Raw genomic sequence first — 17,062 nt, 5'->3', positions numbered from 1 at the left:
GGAAGGAAGGAAGGAAGGAAGGAAGGAAGGAAGGAAGGAAGGAAAACTTGTGAGTGAAAAAGCAGATAGGCATGGTGTGTGCCAGTTGAGGACAAATCTCTGATACAGCAGAAAGCATTCACAGCCCTCTCACCTACATCTCAGGATGAGGCAAGTGACAGGGGACTTACCCATGCCAAAGGAACAGGCCTTTCATGTCTGGCAGCTCCTGGCCACGAGGGCCACAGCAGGCAGGCACTAGCACGTCTCCATCTTAAGTGCTCGTGCCTGGGTGCTCAGAGGGGGACCAGTTTTATTAAGCCAGTTCAAGGCCATCAAAAAGAGAATACTGCTGATAGCTCAGGACTAAAATAAGGCAGTGCATTATACACTGAGTAATAAAGGTAGCTGGAAGCTTTACAAAATGGCTGGAGAAATCTCTAACATTAATATTTCATTCAAGATCTTTTAGTTGTCTTTGGCATATTTTGATTGAGGAGGTTTGTGAGTATATTTATTTATTTTTAGATTTATGTAAATATGCACAGTCAACATCTCCTGAGGCACCTGCATGGCACCCAGTAACATTTACTGTGCAGCGTAAGCCCATCTCCATCAGAGTGAAGAAGCAATCCTGCTCAGCCCACTGAAATGAAAAAACAACAAAAACCACAACTGCTTTGTTGCAATGAGTCTTCCCAAAGCCCAACACAGTTCGCAGTGAGCGGGGACGTCTGTGTGACTGCGAGGTCGCTGTCACCCCAGGGCAGCCCGGCTGAGGGAGCGGCTGCCCGCGGTCCCTGCTGGGGGCTGGCACCCAGGCACCACTTGGCACGCTCGGGTTCAATCCGCACGGGGTCCGGCTCGTGCCCTGCAGGAGCGCGGGGCAATGGGCAGTGCAGCCGTTGCTCTGCGCAGACCCAGCTGCCCAAGGGGAGCTGGCGGCAGTACGTTCCTCCGAGGTACCTCTGCAGCCAGAGAAGTGGCTTTTATTAGAGACTGATATACAGAACAACATCTTGTGTTTTTTTAAGAGAAAGATTTCTGACAAGTATCTGAGAATCCTCTATTGCTTTGAAAGCATAGGGAAACATCTCTCCTTTTGCAAGTTTTTGTCATTTTGTGTTTTCTTAGAATAGTGTGAAGTGCCATAGGATTACTATTCAAAGAAATAGGTTAAGGGGGAGAGATACTAGGCCCTCAACTTTTGTTGGTTTGTTTTTTCCAAAAGCAACTTTTCAGGGCTCTTTAAATTCTTTTACCCCTGGACCTCCTTTTTTAGTTACCTACACTTCCAATGAAGCAGGTTTTTCTATGCTGCATTTTTCTTTCAACTGGGGATAACTAACAAAACATTCTATTCTAGGAAAATGTTAAATCAGAAGGTGATTTCTCCCTGCACATGCTTTTATTTAGTTTCCAGAATCATCTTCTCTGAGTAAGGACGTAAATGAAAAAAAAAAATGAGTAAAGGGCTAAAAACTCTTATGACTTCCACTTGCCATATGCCCTTCCTAGATTTCCTTTGCTCAGACACAATCATTTCATCACTTCCCTCTGTGTTTCATGCAAAGAAATGTGATGTGTCTTTCTCCACTTCATTATAGAAGTTCTGAAAATAAAAATGATCAGTAAACAGTCAACCAAGAGTCTGATTTTCCAGAAATGTTTCATGACAGGAGTCCCGCCTGCCCCCCTAGGACGCTGACCCTCCTCGCCCTGAGATGTCTCCTTTGCCTGCTTCCACTGGTGTCCCACCCACGGCACGTCTCTCTCCTTTCTCCTCGCTCCTCTAAGTAGGAAGTAACACTCCTGCAGACTTGTCACCGTTTTCCACTGGCTGGCAACTTCCAGCGTTCTGAGGATTGCCTTTGTCTAATCGTTTTGGTAAGTAATTCAGCTGCAGCCCGCAAAACGTCAGCGATTCCCCGTGGCTGACATGGGCTGCTTTGTGCTCATGTCACAGTGTCTTTGGAAAATTGTTAGCTCGTACTGTGGTAATTCGATTTTGGTGAATACCCCGTAACTTAATTTACTCTGTGGCAAAACACAATTGTATAAACAAATTGGTTCTGTCCACACCCATCGTACCTTCACAGGGCAGCATTTTAATATTAACTGCTACAACCGATGATAGATTACAGGGCAGGCTCCAAAACAGGAATGTGTCTGTAAGCGCAGGGCAGATGGTTTTAGTTTCACAGTACAGCTTTTACAGAGAATGTTCATTGACCATAAGAATAACAGACAAAAAAAAGAAATTGCCGTACTGTATCAGAACTGACGAGACCCATCGGGAGCTGGGACGCTGCTGCGTTAGGTCCTGCGCGGTTCACACACCGCGACCAGCTCCGTCCCACAAAGTGCACAGAAGTAAATTTTAGTATTCCACATCACTTGAATATTCTGTGCGAATAACACATCATAGTGGGAAAAAAATGGAAAGCCCCCTCCTGTGCCAGCAGACAGCCTCGAGCGCAGTGTGCAGCCCAGGCTGTGTCTGCACCGCGCAGCCAGGGCTGGGTAAGTGAGCAATGTGTCCCTGCAGCTGCGTCCAGGGCCCCACGGTACCCCCGACGAGTAACATACCCAGCTGCTGGCAACAGAAGTATGGGAGCCCTAAAACCTACGTCATGTGTTTAAGTTTGATGCAGGCATAGCTAAGGGCACCGGCCATAGGTTGCATTTGGGTGAGGAACAACATTTTAGTTTCTGGGTAACAGAATACCGAAGGGAAAATCTATAGGAATTTGTGGTGTTACATTTGCTTCAGATAGCAGAAGTGTCGTACACAAATATTGTCGAAGCTGCAATATTTGAGCCTAATAACGGAGGAAGAACATCACAGAAGCATTGACAAAGGCAAGGCAGTTCTCATCCCTTCCTTTCCTTCAGAGCCTCGCAGTGAGTTTGACTTCCATGTACATAAGGGCAGCTTTGTGCAGGCACATCTTTACCTGAGTAAAAGGATGATGGAGGATGTTTTAAAAAAGACCAAAGAAACTGATTCTCTTTGTACCACTAAAAAGCTGCGGTGCAAAACTGGCCAGGTTTGCCTTTCAAAATATCCTGATAACCCCATTGATCAGAGCAGGATTATATGAAGGCTCAGGTCGGCCCGGTGTTACTTCCAGAATTACCACCACCACTATCACCACCAGTTCCCACCTCGTGTGCTCCAAATGTCCGGGTTGAAGCTGCAGGTGTTTCCAGGCCCTGTCAAGGCAAACATGTGGCACAGGCTCCTTGCAGCTTTCCCGTTAACAGATCAAGATGGTCTGAAGAAGGCGTTTAGCATGTGCTTTTCATTTGCCCTCGCTGTGATACATGGAGGCTCTAGTAATTTTGCAGACTCTTCCCAATGCTCAGGTGCCTGGCAGCAGAGGCTGGGTGCTGTTTTAAAACGTTGCTAGCATTAACACTGTGTCTTTGGACACTCAAACGCATGTACACATTTGCCCTTCCTTCTTACAAGCCCTGTGTGCTGCCAGGTGTTGGGTCCCCTTGTGGCACAAGGTGAGCGCAGGGCTGCCTGGCTCCAGCCCCGCGCCTGCTCAGCGTGCGGCCGTGGCCAGCTCTCCAGAATAGGTGCGCATGTTTGAAATCCTGTTTGAAAGGTTTCGGCAAGTGATGAGGACAAACGTAGGTGCTCATAAACATTTGAGAAATTTAGTTCCATAAATCAGGTGTGATCCTGTCTCGGGTCTAGGGTTTTCACCATGAATAGCATTCATTTTTTGCATTGTCTGTCAGATAACTTGAGTTTTTAGCCTAAGGCTCTCCTTTTCTAATCTATGGATCTGTTATTAAAGGAGAAAGCTGGAAACTTGAAAAGTACTGCTGTAAATTGTGTAAAGGGTACGGATTTAAGCTAATGATGCTCTGCACAGCAGCCAGAAGCCACTAGGAAGGGTGGCTCTTTGCTCTTAGTGGCGTGGGGACCTGAACTTGCTTCTGTTCCCTGACTGTAGCAGGCTTTGTTTTTAACAGGGAGCTTTGCTCAACGCTGCCTTGGACAAATTCAGCTTTCACTAGTGTAGCTGGGAATATTTGTGGCTAATACAGAACATGATCATACAGAGAATAGAAAATAACATTTAATTGCTTATTCCCAGACAGCTTCAAAACTGCTTTTGTGTCTTGAAATAGTTTTGCAAGACTAAGAAAGATGTTAGCCAGGTGAGGCAGGCTGCAATGGCCATCAAGAGCTAGGATCGTTCAGCGGTGTCATGGATTATAAGCTCTTGCCTTAAACACCAAAAGCAACGTGTGGATCTGTCATTTACCGGAAAGCAAAGCACATGCTTGGATGCTGTCCTGAGTGGAAGCGGGCATAGCAAAGCTCTTAAAGGTTTTGCTGGCTCAGGACTTGGTTTGCGTATTTAAGCATGTGCATAAATATTTGCAATAGTCGGGCTATCATAATCGGGTTGGTTTACAAAAGTGGATGCAAAATGGAAACAAAAGTGGAATCATAATGTTCCCCTCTCAATGCAGTTAGAGCAGATGTATTTTAACTAACATTTTAGAGTTTGATCTTCTGTATTTTATCGTTGGTTTCAGGATTCACTCAGACCTGTTGTGATCTGCCGCGAAGCGCTAGGTTATTTCCACCAAAGGTGTTCTTAGTATTAAAATGCAGTGTTTGAACAGTTGATTAGCCATTTCGATTAATAATGATAATGGATGAATGCTTTTGTCACTATCAAAACTGTATGAGCGCATATAATCTTTAAAACAGAATTAAAAAATGGCATTGTTTAATCTGTTTCAAGAAGATTGTAAATGCCTTGAGATATTGATCCAGCCGGTGAGCCTGCTTGTAAGAATACTCTCTGCCGGCTGCAGTGTGCTCAGATACAATCTAATAAGAGCTCATTGAATAATAAACAATGGTGGCCACCCAATCCTAAAAATTTAGATCGACGAAATTCCCTCCCCGGTGAAGAGAAAAAATCTGGAGCTGCCCATAAGCCCATTACTGTCCACTCACCCATAAGCCAATAGAAGATCTTGGATTATTGGAACTCTTAGCTTTAAGAGAAATTGCTTTCCTAAATTTGACCTTCCACACTAAATATAAAATATGGACCATCTGTAATGAAGGGATTGCAGCCCAAATAGCTATCATCTCTCAGTGGCAAAGGTTAGAAGGTTGATGCACATTGGTTCCATGGGGATGGGGATGGTGCTGACCTTTTGCCATGAAAATGGTCACTTGGAGCTGTAATGTGAGAGAAAGGGGTCAGGTATTAGCCACTAAAGACTCTCTGATGCTGTGTCCTTGTTAAGCTTTTACAGAAAAAGCCATGGGGGCATTATGGGAAACAGCATCAAATCCCATCTACCAGATCTGAATATGATACAGAGGAGAAGTGAAACTGGATATATGCTCCATTTAGGTAACATGTCTTCACTTCTTAAAAGGACAAATGTCATCTGAGCTTGTATGCAGCGTTCATTTCAAAGGAAAAAAAGGCAATTTAGGTGTTTGCGGATTAATCTTTTGCCACTCCTGGTCGCGATATTGTATTTGACTGCCCACGGTGGGCCAAGCGGATGAGTACAAAGATGCATTTTCTTTTCATATTTACTTAAGGAATTAAGTCTTACAGAAAGCAAAACAAAAAATGGTATGTGGTTAAATGAGACTGCACTGTCCATACCCTGTGTTTCAGTGTAATTCCTGTAAACGATCTTGAGGGGCTATGGAAGGAAACACAGAGAGCACAATGTTCCTTTTTGATCAGCAGCTCTTAACAAAGGAAGGATGTTGAACATCTGAAAGTAGGGAGTGCAGAGTTCACTGCGGGTCACCATTAAGGACAAGAACAAGGTAATGTAAGAGGCTGTGTGATTCCAGGTTGACAGGAGGATTTTAAAAGATCAAAAGTGGTTTATATATATGTTATAGAGGACCAGAAGTGCTTTCGGTCAACAGATGAAAATGCTAATGTTTAGAAATGATGAAAGCAAGACAAATGTGGTGGTGAATTCCAACTGAGTCATCAAAACAACGAGTATTCTTAGTCTGTGGTTTTTAAAAGACGACTGCAAATTGTCCATCAGCGCAGGTGTGGTAAAAATGGTTATTCTGTTGCTACATGAGCAGCTCGCTGCATTTCTTATTTTGGGATGGCAGAGCTGACAGGGAGCTGTGGCTTGCAATATTTGCTCTTTTAGATCGAGCCGGATTTGAATAAGTCTGTTAAATTTTTAAGCTTTCCAACGTTCTCTTCCTATCGGTGGCAGCGACACGACTGCTTCCACCGTATAATTAAAGGGCTGGAGAGAAAAGAAAGAAACAATTAATAGCTGCTTCTGATAGAACCTTCATCAGTTTAGTGGGAAAAAGAAAAATGATGGAGTAATATTGCCACCAGCGATCCCCGAGTCAGGTGACTTTTTGCTGGATCAATTCTGGTTGCTAAGCAACAAGCAAAAAGGCTCTGTTTTGGTAAATCTGTTATTTTGGACTATCGCGTGCTGCAGGTGCACCTCCTGGCTCTCCTGCTAATGCTGCTGGCTCAGGACCCAGCACACCCTCTGAGCCGCGAGAGCCTGCCCGTTCTTGTTTCGAGGGGACGACGTTATTTAGCTGCCAGAACAACTTCCGTGGTGGATATGCCTCCAAAAATACAAAAGCGAGCTGGTGATTAGAGAATTTGTTAAAAGAGAGGAGCGGAAAAATCATTAAAACAACTCTGACATTTTTGGTTAATGATATCTACATTAATGAGTTAATTGCCAATGCATCACATTTTATGCCACTATCAAATATTAATGTTATCAATGTTATAATAATAGCATCTATTGATATAATTGAAGCTTGCTTTCCAATAGGTGTCACCATGAATAATACCATTGCAGTATTAAAATCAATAATAAGAATATTAGGAGGGCATTATAAAATGTCAATACAATGAAAACCACTTAAATAAATGCTTGATATAAAACAAACTGACTAAATATACTGAGCCGTAATTTAAAAGAATAAATTCACAACCCTGTGTATAACAGTTTGGATGTGGCAACTTTGCCTTTCTTAAAAGCGTCAGGCTGAGGCTAACAGGATAAAGCCTTTTAGAGAAGAAACTCTTTGTACGTTCAGTGAGAAAATATTTAAAGATTATATGGTATATCAGAGGAAATGATGGATGGTGGAAGTGGTTTGATGTTGCATTTAAGATGAATCTTTTGTGTTGCAACAGCCCAAAATCTGCTAGCAAATGTCGATGCCTGTCTTCCTTTGAGGTCACTTGCAGCCCGGCACACAGCTGCGGCCTGGGAGGACGCATGCCTGGCTCGTTTGCGCTGCGTATAAAGAAACTGGCAGCCCAGCCCAGCAGCTGTCTGGAAAGACAAAATTCCAGTTTACCAACGGGAAACATCTTGTCATTCTGTGGCCATCGCTCTTTCATTTCAGCAGTGGCAAATTGGCACGAGGGTAAGGCTCTGATGGTAAATCTCCATGCCTTGTGGCAGCAGACAATGCTAAAAAAGAAACGTTGCGAGGAGTCTTCCAAAATTTAGCACGTGGGTAAAACCCCTGCTCCTCATCTGGAAGAGCAAGCAGGACAAAGTCCTTGGGGGGGAAAAAAAGCCCAGCTGAGGTGCTGACGTGCCACGTAGGCATGTAGGGGACAGAGTGACATACCCATGGAGCCCAGACGTGGTTGCATCGGCCATCAGCCTGACGGCCAGCACAAGGGGCTCGCCGGCATCCTCCTGGTGTGGGGCGTTTGCTCTGTGCTGAGGCTTCTCATGTCTTTGCCCTGTGCCATGGATGCGGCTTGCCTTTCCTACAGCTCTGCAGCTGGTCAGGGGAGGGGAGCACTGAGGAAAGCAACCTTGAGAGCACAAGGACAGCCCATCCTAAGAGACATTGACCCCCAAAGACGTACTTTGCCACTGGGAAGTAGTAACTCACTGGAGCAAAACAATTTTACTTTACTTCCTTCCCACGTGGTACCCTGAGCTGGGTAAGTGGCAGCAGGCCGTGTGCTCCTGACAGCCACCTCTTCCCGCAGCTCCTGGGGCTCCTTTGAGGTCCCCACAGCATCAGCTATGGCTAAGCCAACAGAGGCGCGAGCTCTGTCATGCCATTTTGGGCTGCCTGTGGTATTGATCTCCATGCCACACCACGTCGGTTTTGCTGCTGGAGATGCATTGCATTTGAAAGTCTATTTGGGAACTCAGGAAATCAAACCCATTACGCTGAAGGCTTTCTATTACCAATGTCATCTTTAGCTCTATCTGCCAAAAAAGTTTTAAGGCAACTCAGGTTTATTTGCCCAAAACCATTTGACATTTACTTCATTACTCAGTGGACTGCATTCTCTTTAAATAAATTTTCAAGTGATCTGGACTTTCACCATGAAAATCTGTACAGTGAACTCCTAGTTTATTATGCCTACTTGAAAAGGGTAATTTAATAAGGCATCAGTACAAATACTTAATTGTGCAATGGCTATTGACAATGCCTTTAAACAGTTGCATATTTGCCAGATTTAGCTAATGGAAGTAGAATTGCCACTTAATGTCTCAGTTTGCACTGGCTGAAAATAAATCGTATCTGACATTCCTTTGGCTTTTAAAGAACATATTTAGATATTTACAGTCAGATTGATCTATTGTTGCATTTATATTTCTTGTGTGAAAAAGTATGAAGTAATTTAGATGGAGATACTTATTTACACATGCGGTATTTGTAATAGCTTCACACAGTCTGATGTTTCACAGGCTTGACATATTGATATCAGAGAGAGTTGAGAGAAAATAACTTGACAAAATCTATTTTTTCCAAAATGCGTGAATTTGTCAAGTGTGAAATGATTTGCTGTAACAGGCCACCTTTGATGTATAAAATGCTTCAAAAAGTTGCACTTTGTTCGTACAGAATTTTGCATAATTTCCCAAAAAGTTAAGTTTCATTACATTTTGTTTGGAAACGTAATATATACCAAAGATAAGTCAACGTGTAAAAGTAAAATGACGGAGTTTTGAACATAACAAAGCAAAATACTCTGACATAAACTGAAATTTTTCATAAGTTTTTGGTTCAAAAAATGGTTGTCTATTCATTCTCATTTAGAATGCAAATAGTATCTGACATACTGAGAATGTCCATGCAGTGGGACAACTCCTTCATACTGAGTTCCAGTGCAGACGTATTTAACTCATTTTCTATTCTCATTTAGGAATATTGTTATTTATCTCTGCACTTCCATCACACCTCATTTAAGAAGCAAAAAACCTTTACCTAATGGAGCTACTTATCATCACATTAGGAGGCTCAGTAGCAATTGAACTAGGAGTATTGCGATGCTGGATTTTTTTTAGCCAGGGCTTCTTTTAAGATTTGTAATAATTGTATTGTAAAGTGTAATTGTATTGTAAAATGTGGATCTTCCTAATACTGCAGAAAGAAGTTTTCCCACTTAACAATTCTCTACGGATGATGAGGTTGTTTGTGGACTGATAAGTAAAAAAGCTTCTACCTTTTATTTCTGAAGTGTTAAGACATAACATTGAAAGTGCAATCATTTGAGGGCTGCAATTTATTTAAAATGAGAATTGGCTTATACTTCGTTGGAAGAGCAGTGTTTTGTTAAACACGATGCTTGGTTTTCAAAATTTAGCTGCTCTGCCATATACAAACAACAGATGCCTTTACCGCTTCGATTTCCAGCGCTTACGCAGACCTGGGGAGGACTTGGTTGGGCAGTGCCTTGCACTGCTCCTGTCGCATGGTAGGACTGCCAGCAAAAGGAAGAGCTCTGCAAGTTATGGAACAGGTTTTGTGACATTTCTGTGCTCTGTAGGAGCACAGGTGAGTGCTGAAACAGCTTCTGCTGTCTGGGCCGGTGATCAGCAGCCCCTTCATTGCCACTCTTTGGAGGTCAGGATGCAGGAGTGGTCCGAGAGCAATAGCTATGTCCATGCACAAGGTTTCATGCTGGGAGGGAATTCAGGTATTCTCTGCATTGTATCCTGTTCCCTGGGAGCAAAGAACAGGGCATAAATTTGTGTGCCTGAGCCTTCTGCTTTGTTAGTGACTACTGGTTTGTGGGTGACTTGAAATCAGACCTTGAGTCTACATCTTCCAGGCTCCAGAGAAATTCAGCACTAGAGCCAGACCATGCTACCTAGACCCATTTCACTATGCCTAAATAGCAAACCATGGTAAACACCCACAGTTTTAGTCCTAAATTGCTTAGTCAAAGACTTATGAGTGGGCATAAACACAAGAATTTGTTGCTGTAGGCTCTTCCCCTCCGACTGGAGATGGCCTCCAGCCAGCTGCCAGTCCTGAGCACGGTGAGGGGCCGAGGGCAAATGGGGACAGCGATTCTGTCAGGTGTACGGGGCTGGGGCCACTGAGTGCTTTTACGTGAATAATGAAATGTCACATTTAACATGGGAATTTTATGGGTAGTCAGCGTATGGAGTGTATTCTAATGCTGTGGTGATGTCTTTGAAGAACTTGGTGATGGGTACTGGTGGGTCAATCGACTCTGGAAATACTAGTTTTAGACAAAATAGTAAAAAGCAGCTAGATTTCAATATACGCATTAATTAGATGAGGATTAACCTTTGAGATTGATGCTGTGCTCTTTGTACCATCCAGTCTTTTGCATTGGCCAGACTCAAGTTTAAATTAAAAGGATGTGTTAATTGAATTTGTTACCTTGCAAGTTCACCCCCATGCAGGAACCCTTTCTGCAGCCCTTCCAGCTGCTAACCACATCCGCTGCCTTCCATCTTCATCATCATCGTATGCCACTGAGCCTAAAAGCACTGCCCCGTAGTTTGGGTGCTAGAACTCAGTCTGGACATGTTGTGACATTTGCTGAGTAACAGCGCTGGATCGCTGAAGTTAAAGGACAATCAAACACAGCAAGAGAAGGGTCTGTACAGGTGTCTGTTCCCTCTACTCCCGCTGTTGCTGTCACTGTGTTCCCCAAGAAGATCCACCGACGCTCCTGGGCAGCAAGGTACTGCAGAGCAAGGTGTCACCTCTTCTGATACAAACCAGAAAGTACGCAAAAGGAATTTCGGGAGGTTTTTTTTTTTTCAGTTAAGTGATAGATTTTGGCACCTGTTACAAGTTCACTCTATTTAAAACCTCAGGCAATTGCTTTTAATGCATTTAAGATTTTTTTATTGTTCATTTGGTTGGTAAATTTTGCTGATCCATATGCTTAGATGGAAATATCCATTGGAATGAGAAATACTGGTAGGAAGTTTAAAGCCTAATTTCTCAGCTTCCAAAATGCCTGATGTGGCACAAAGAACTGATTTGCCAGTCCACGGCATGATGTCCTCTTGTACCTGCTCTTGTACCTCCTCTTGTACCTCCTCTTGCTTGTGCAGCAACGTGCAGACGGCGTGAACTAAGCTCCCTATGCGTTTGCTTTTTAAAACAGTGATAAAGGGTTGCTGTAGTTTCCCTCCCCTCACTCTGCTTTTCCCTGACTGATTTTATTCCATCTTTGAAATGCTCGGCTGGCTGCCTGTCAGTTGCCTTCTCCCTGAGAAGAGCTGGGCAGCTCCGTGGGCCCGTGCCGTGTCCTCCTGCGTGTTCTTCGTAACGATCTCAAGGGCACACCAAACAGAGAGGAAAATCAGCCTCTTTAGTGATCAGTCTGTGCTGGACCTTTCCTTGAATCCATGTTTTCTTGAAATGCAGACAGTATGCAATGTTAATTAGTTGTATTTGCTTTAGAAAATATTGTATTTTCCCCCAGAGAAGACCAATACCTTCAGCATTGCAGCAGCAACACGGGAGGGTGCAGGACACTGCTTCCAAGTGGGGGAAGCAGGAGAGGAACGGGATTAGGACCCTTGGGTACAGCAGGATTTACCCCGCTGTACTCACTGGTCTAAGGATTGCTCGGCTCCAATGATGAAATGACACACACTGCCCCCTAAGCTACCGGTTCTCATATTTGTAGTTTGCTCTAAGTTGATTTAGATTTGCCAAAGTTCATTATTTCAACATTAAGCAGCACTGGAAAATTCCACTCGCTGCTGGAAAGAGAATAGATTTTTGCAGCTAAAAGGAGGGAATAAAAAGCCACTGCCTGGGTTTGTCTATGAAAAAGTGCACACGGGGCCTCCTCTGTAGGAATATGGGTTTGTGTGTCCATTTTATCCTTGTTGTGGTTTTTTTTTCAGCAGTGAAGCAGATATTTCAATACCATTGGCCATTTATCTAATGCTGTCAGATAGGTACTGCTGGATTATTCAGAAAGTTTTTCTGTTGAGATATGGGGCAGACCAGCTCTGTAAGGGAAAACTATTTCATGCTTCCATAGAGTACACATCTGTAACCAAACTTTCATTCAAAAGCCTGTAAATGTCCACAGGGAAGATAACAATTTTCTCCTCTTGCCACTGTTTTGTTAAAAAAAAAAACTAATAATAGAGGAAAAAAAAACTTACAACAAGGAGTAATAAAAAGGTAATCCATAGTCTGGGGCCTTGTGTAAACGCAGTAAACATGAAGAATTTATTACGTTTTCTTATTCCAGGTGGAGGTTGTTAAAGGCACTCTTACTTCTCCTGAACTGCTGGAAATTAACTTTCTTGGAGTAGAAAGTTTCAGTGTCTTAGAATCGGCCTGAAGCTGGAAGGTCTGACAGCATCCCAGCTGAAGCAACGCAACCAGGGGGAAAGGAGGGGAGAGCTCACTCACTGTGGGTGTTCTCTGCCCCGTACAGCTCGCCCTCCACTGCTGCTTTGCCACTCCGTGAGTGGTGACCCCGGTGCAGCTCCCTCCCCATAGCACGCTGTGCCCCCCAGGCTCGGTGTGCCCTCGCAGCTGGCCTTGCTTCCCTGAGACCCGGGGGGTGACCGCCCCGGGTGCTGGGATGTCGTTCAGTTGTGCATTCAGCACCATCTTCTTTTTGTCCGTGCTTTCTGTTAAGATTTGGAGCTTCCTGGGACAGGCTGTGTCTCCAGTTTGTTTTTGCAGGCTGTAAAAACAGGGTCTAAATTTATGGTCTCAGCATAACAGCTATCATTATGCACTTCATTACAAGGCCAGTTCCTAATAATTAATGAAAACTGCTCAGGTAACAAGGTCAAGGTGAAAAACTCTTTGTGCTGTTTTGAAGTAATTTTTCCATTTACTTGTTAATATGCTAATAGGTGTCGAATGGTTGTGGCTGTGAGCTCTGTCTACCTGGCGTGTTCAGTCACAGCAGCTTCACCAGGACAGGACCCTGCGCAGGGTCAGCTGGTGGAAGCCTTCCTGCAGAAGCCCCTCAGCCTGCTCGTGTAAATGAGCGCCCTTCTCTCCCACTCAGTTCGGAGAGACCCGCAGCACAGCTACACTGATTCTTGCTACTAATAAAATGTCTGTTCCTTATCTATGTAATTGAGATAAACTGTAGTCGTTTAGGTAACCTTGCATTTGGCTCAGGAAGTCACATGCAAAACATTTCAAACCTCACTTCTATTTTTGTAAGCAACCAAAAACCTGCAAACCTGTGGATATTTGTTTCCAAACGTAATGGGGCTCCGTTTATAACAGATACTTATGTCTTCATTTCCACACTATATCAAATTTTGAACTTAATGAGACTCTCAGACACAAGAACCCATCAGCTTCAGGTCAGCAGCAAGAACCATTATTTTTTTCTGCAGGCAAAGTTAAGATCTTTGCTCCAATCTCATGATGTTTTTAAGGTAGACTGTTAAGGTGTATTAGGCATACTAAGGAAAGCTACACAGAATAGCAATACGTAACACCACGGTGAATCCTCTTTCTTTTATAAATCCTCTACAAAGCCTTATAGGTGCACAGTCTGCACAGGACTCATCGTTAGGAGTCTAAAACCACATGAAGGCTTACCAACATCAAATGAGTCTATATTTCAGACATGAACAAAGGCAAATGGCTTCTTTTGATTGTAGACATCTGATCTTGCAGCAAAACACCTCGGCCTACTCCCTGTATGTTACCTGTTTAATTATTTTTGGTGGTAGCATTACATGGGCTGACAGATCTCCCTGAGTTCACGGGTTGCTGCGGTGACAAAAGTGACTGTGCACTCCTGGCACAGCTGAGTTCCCTGCTGCACCCCAGCGGGCCCCTCTCTCGTCCCTGCCTCTAGCACACGAAATGGGCACGTGCATGGAGGAGGTAAGGGCTCACTGTCAGACCTGAAAGGGTGCATCCCTGGAACCCACTGTCATGTGGCAGCTGGAAAACATGTCAATATTTGATCAGTTCTGAAATTAACAGGAAAGACAGCCACAGCCAAATAGGCTGGTGGCTCCTGGATGTGCAGACATGCTGCAGCACACACGAGGCAGAGCCTGACATCCCAGCACGGCACGGCACAGCCTCCACACTGCCGAGCGCTAACCCTGGCACACCAGCGGCCAGGCGGCTGCATCCAGCTCCTCCTGAGCACAGATCTGGGGCTTGCCTGTGTGGTGAAGCTGCCTGCCTTCACACGTACAGCGCTCAGCACAGGCAGCGGGAGCATTGCCATGGGGCTCAGCAGGCTTGGAGTGGAGCTTGCTTCATGCACCATCAGTGGCAGCCGTAACGCTCTGCCTCCGAGATCTGTTAGCACACATCTCACCATTCCATGAGGATGCCAGTTAGTGGTGTTAGCAAGAATATCATAGAGGTATGCAAGGATATAGTTATCGTTCATAAAACAGAGTTCTGAGGGCGCCCTGCATCTAATGCGCTGCAGGAGAGATGCTGACCGTTCAGCAGATTCTCCAATTCTTCACACAAATTTAGTGGCAGAATTCAGTTCTTCCTTACAAACCGATTGCTGAAAAGGAAATTACTGCTCAAAGCCAAATTCTGACCTCACTTGCCAGATCATAAATGCAGAGCAATTCCTCTGACTTTGGTGAAGTCATCTGTGCCTGGAACAGTGGAAATGAGAGAAATTGGATCTATATTATGAAAATTCAGCACGGGGGCACTCTATGAGATAATGCATTAGGGCATTAAAACATGAGCTAAGGTACATGCGTATTTTATCCCATGAAAAGTCTACTTCTGATCTACTTCAAGAATTCAAAGTATTCTATGTTTATTCCAGACTCCCCAGTTTATGGTAATCGCGTTAACACCGCAGTGCTCTTCCAATGCGGTGTCAGTTACGCTCTTCACTTTCATGGAGTAACGCTTTGAAATCTCAAAATACTTGAAGATACTGTAACAGCCAGCACTGCCAATATAGCATGGAACTGCTACTTCACAATTCAAGTAGTCAGCTATTGACTCGTGGCAATCTATATCTGCATTAAAATGGTGAGTTTTGGATTAATGTGGAGCTGAAAGCCCAACTGAGGCTCTTTGCTGCCAGCCTGTCTCTGTAATTGCAGCATGGATTTCACCAACCACAAAGGGCAAAATGAATGTGATCATCCCCAGCAGTCGATAGCACATTGATTTTTTTCACTCTACGATTCGCACAAATATTGAAGCTCATTTTTTAAGCAAGGAGGATTATTAATCTACATTTCTTAAAAAATAAGTCTGTTTTGAAGTGTGGTACCTTGCATGGCTTATTTGACATGCAATATGTAAATCAGATAAGCAAAATATTCTCCTTTTTGTTATTTTTGACCCAAAATCGGCATTCTCAACAGGCTGTGAAACCTCATCCTCACCAGTGCACTGTCATGTGTTGTATTGTTTGGTTAAGAGATTAAAGAAGGAAATGTTGGCAGGTCTCGTTCTGGTCAATGGTCTGCATTTTCTTAGTTTGGTTTCATTTTCACTAACCCCTGAGGTTGTAAACAGACTGTGTACAACATCACCTGTGGTTCCTAAGATGAAACAATGATTCAAGACCATCTCTTCCCGAAATGGATGCAGTTAATCTGTGGTATAACAAATATACTTTAAGTCAGGGAAACAAAGAAAGTTCCTGCCCAGTACTGGTAATGTTTCTGAGAACTGCACCATTTCTTCTCATCGTTAGCCTTAGCTGTTTCTTGGAGAGGGGTTGCTGGAATTATGTCTTGAACCATATGGCCGTGAGAAATCTTTGTACTAAGGACCAGATTTACCGCTGTTCCCTGGGTGTGGACATGAGCTGACAGCGGCTGTTGGTACGTGCCAGCTGCAAAATGGGCAGCTCACCTCTGCGAGCAGAGCAGCTTCATTCAGTGCTCGACGGGCCATAGTTGCATGGGAATGCAGTCTGAGCCATGCACTGGCTACAGGTTGACTTGTTTGACCATAGGCTTTCCGACTTTGGACTTCACCTTCAGCAAGCTGTAAACTACAACAGTGGCTTTTACAGCACTTCCTAATTTTGCAGGTCAGATTGCAGATGTCTTCAAATATGCATTTCCACCTCATGTTACAGAGTGCGGTTGCTGGGCCAGCTCTGTGCTGGGCTTGGTCTATTTGTTAAAACTTTTCTCCAGGGAAGCACAACTCATGATAAGAAACGTTCCAGGAGTGGCTTTAATGAAAAAGTAGCAAACGAGCACAAATTAGATTACCTTTATAAATGTCCAAGGTCAATCAGGGCTCTTCTGTTCCTTCCTTCATCCCAAGGCAATATTAATGAATGCAAAACCCCACTTTGCCGAGGGGCAGCCTTGAATATCAAGTCTTCGTTTGGATGGATTTAATTCAAACCGCTGGTAAACCTTGAAACAAATGCAGGATGGTAAACTACCATATAGAAAAAAAGACTGAGACTATTTACCCACTGCTTTGGTCTTTTCACAGGCACCACGTTACTCCCACAAACAAACCCTTATTCAGCCCAGCATTTCTAATTTCCCTCTGTGTTCCCAGTTAAGTTGATGAGGCACCGTTCATGAGACAGAATTGCTCTTTTAGGTAAATGTTACAGGATTAGATGCATTTGAAGCTGATCAAGCCGCTCACTGTCATATACTCCTGGTTTTAACTGTTTGCCCCAGTAAATCCTCCTAGTAGAGCAGTTGCTCTGTGTAATTAGCTGTGTGTTTGCTTTCCTCAGGGTATTTAGCTACTTGCTCTGCAGCCCTTACTGCACTTAGCAGTACAATAACATCTCCGTGCCCTGCCTTCAGTTCCAAAGAACAGTCAAATGCACACATA

The sequence above is a fragment of the Oxyura jamaicensis genome, chromosome 10, assembly GCF_011077185.1.
Source record: "Oxyura jamaicensis isolate SHBP4307 breed ruddy duck chromosome 10, BPBGC_Ojam_1.0, whole genome shotgun sequence".
Classification (NCBI taxonomy): domain Eukaryota; kingdom Metazoa; phylum Chordata; class Aves; order Anseriformes; family Anatidae; genus Oxyura; species Oxyura jamaicensis.
This window is presented reverse-complemented; position numbering follows the sequence as displayed.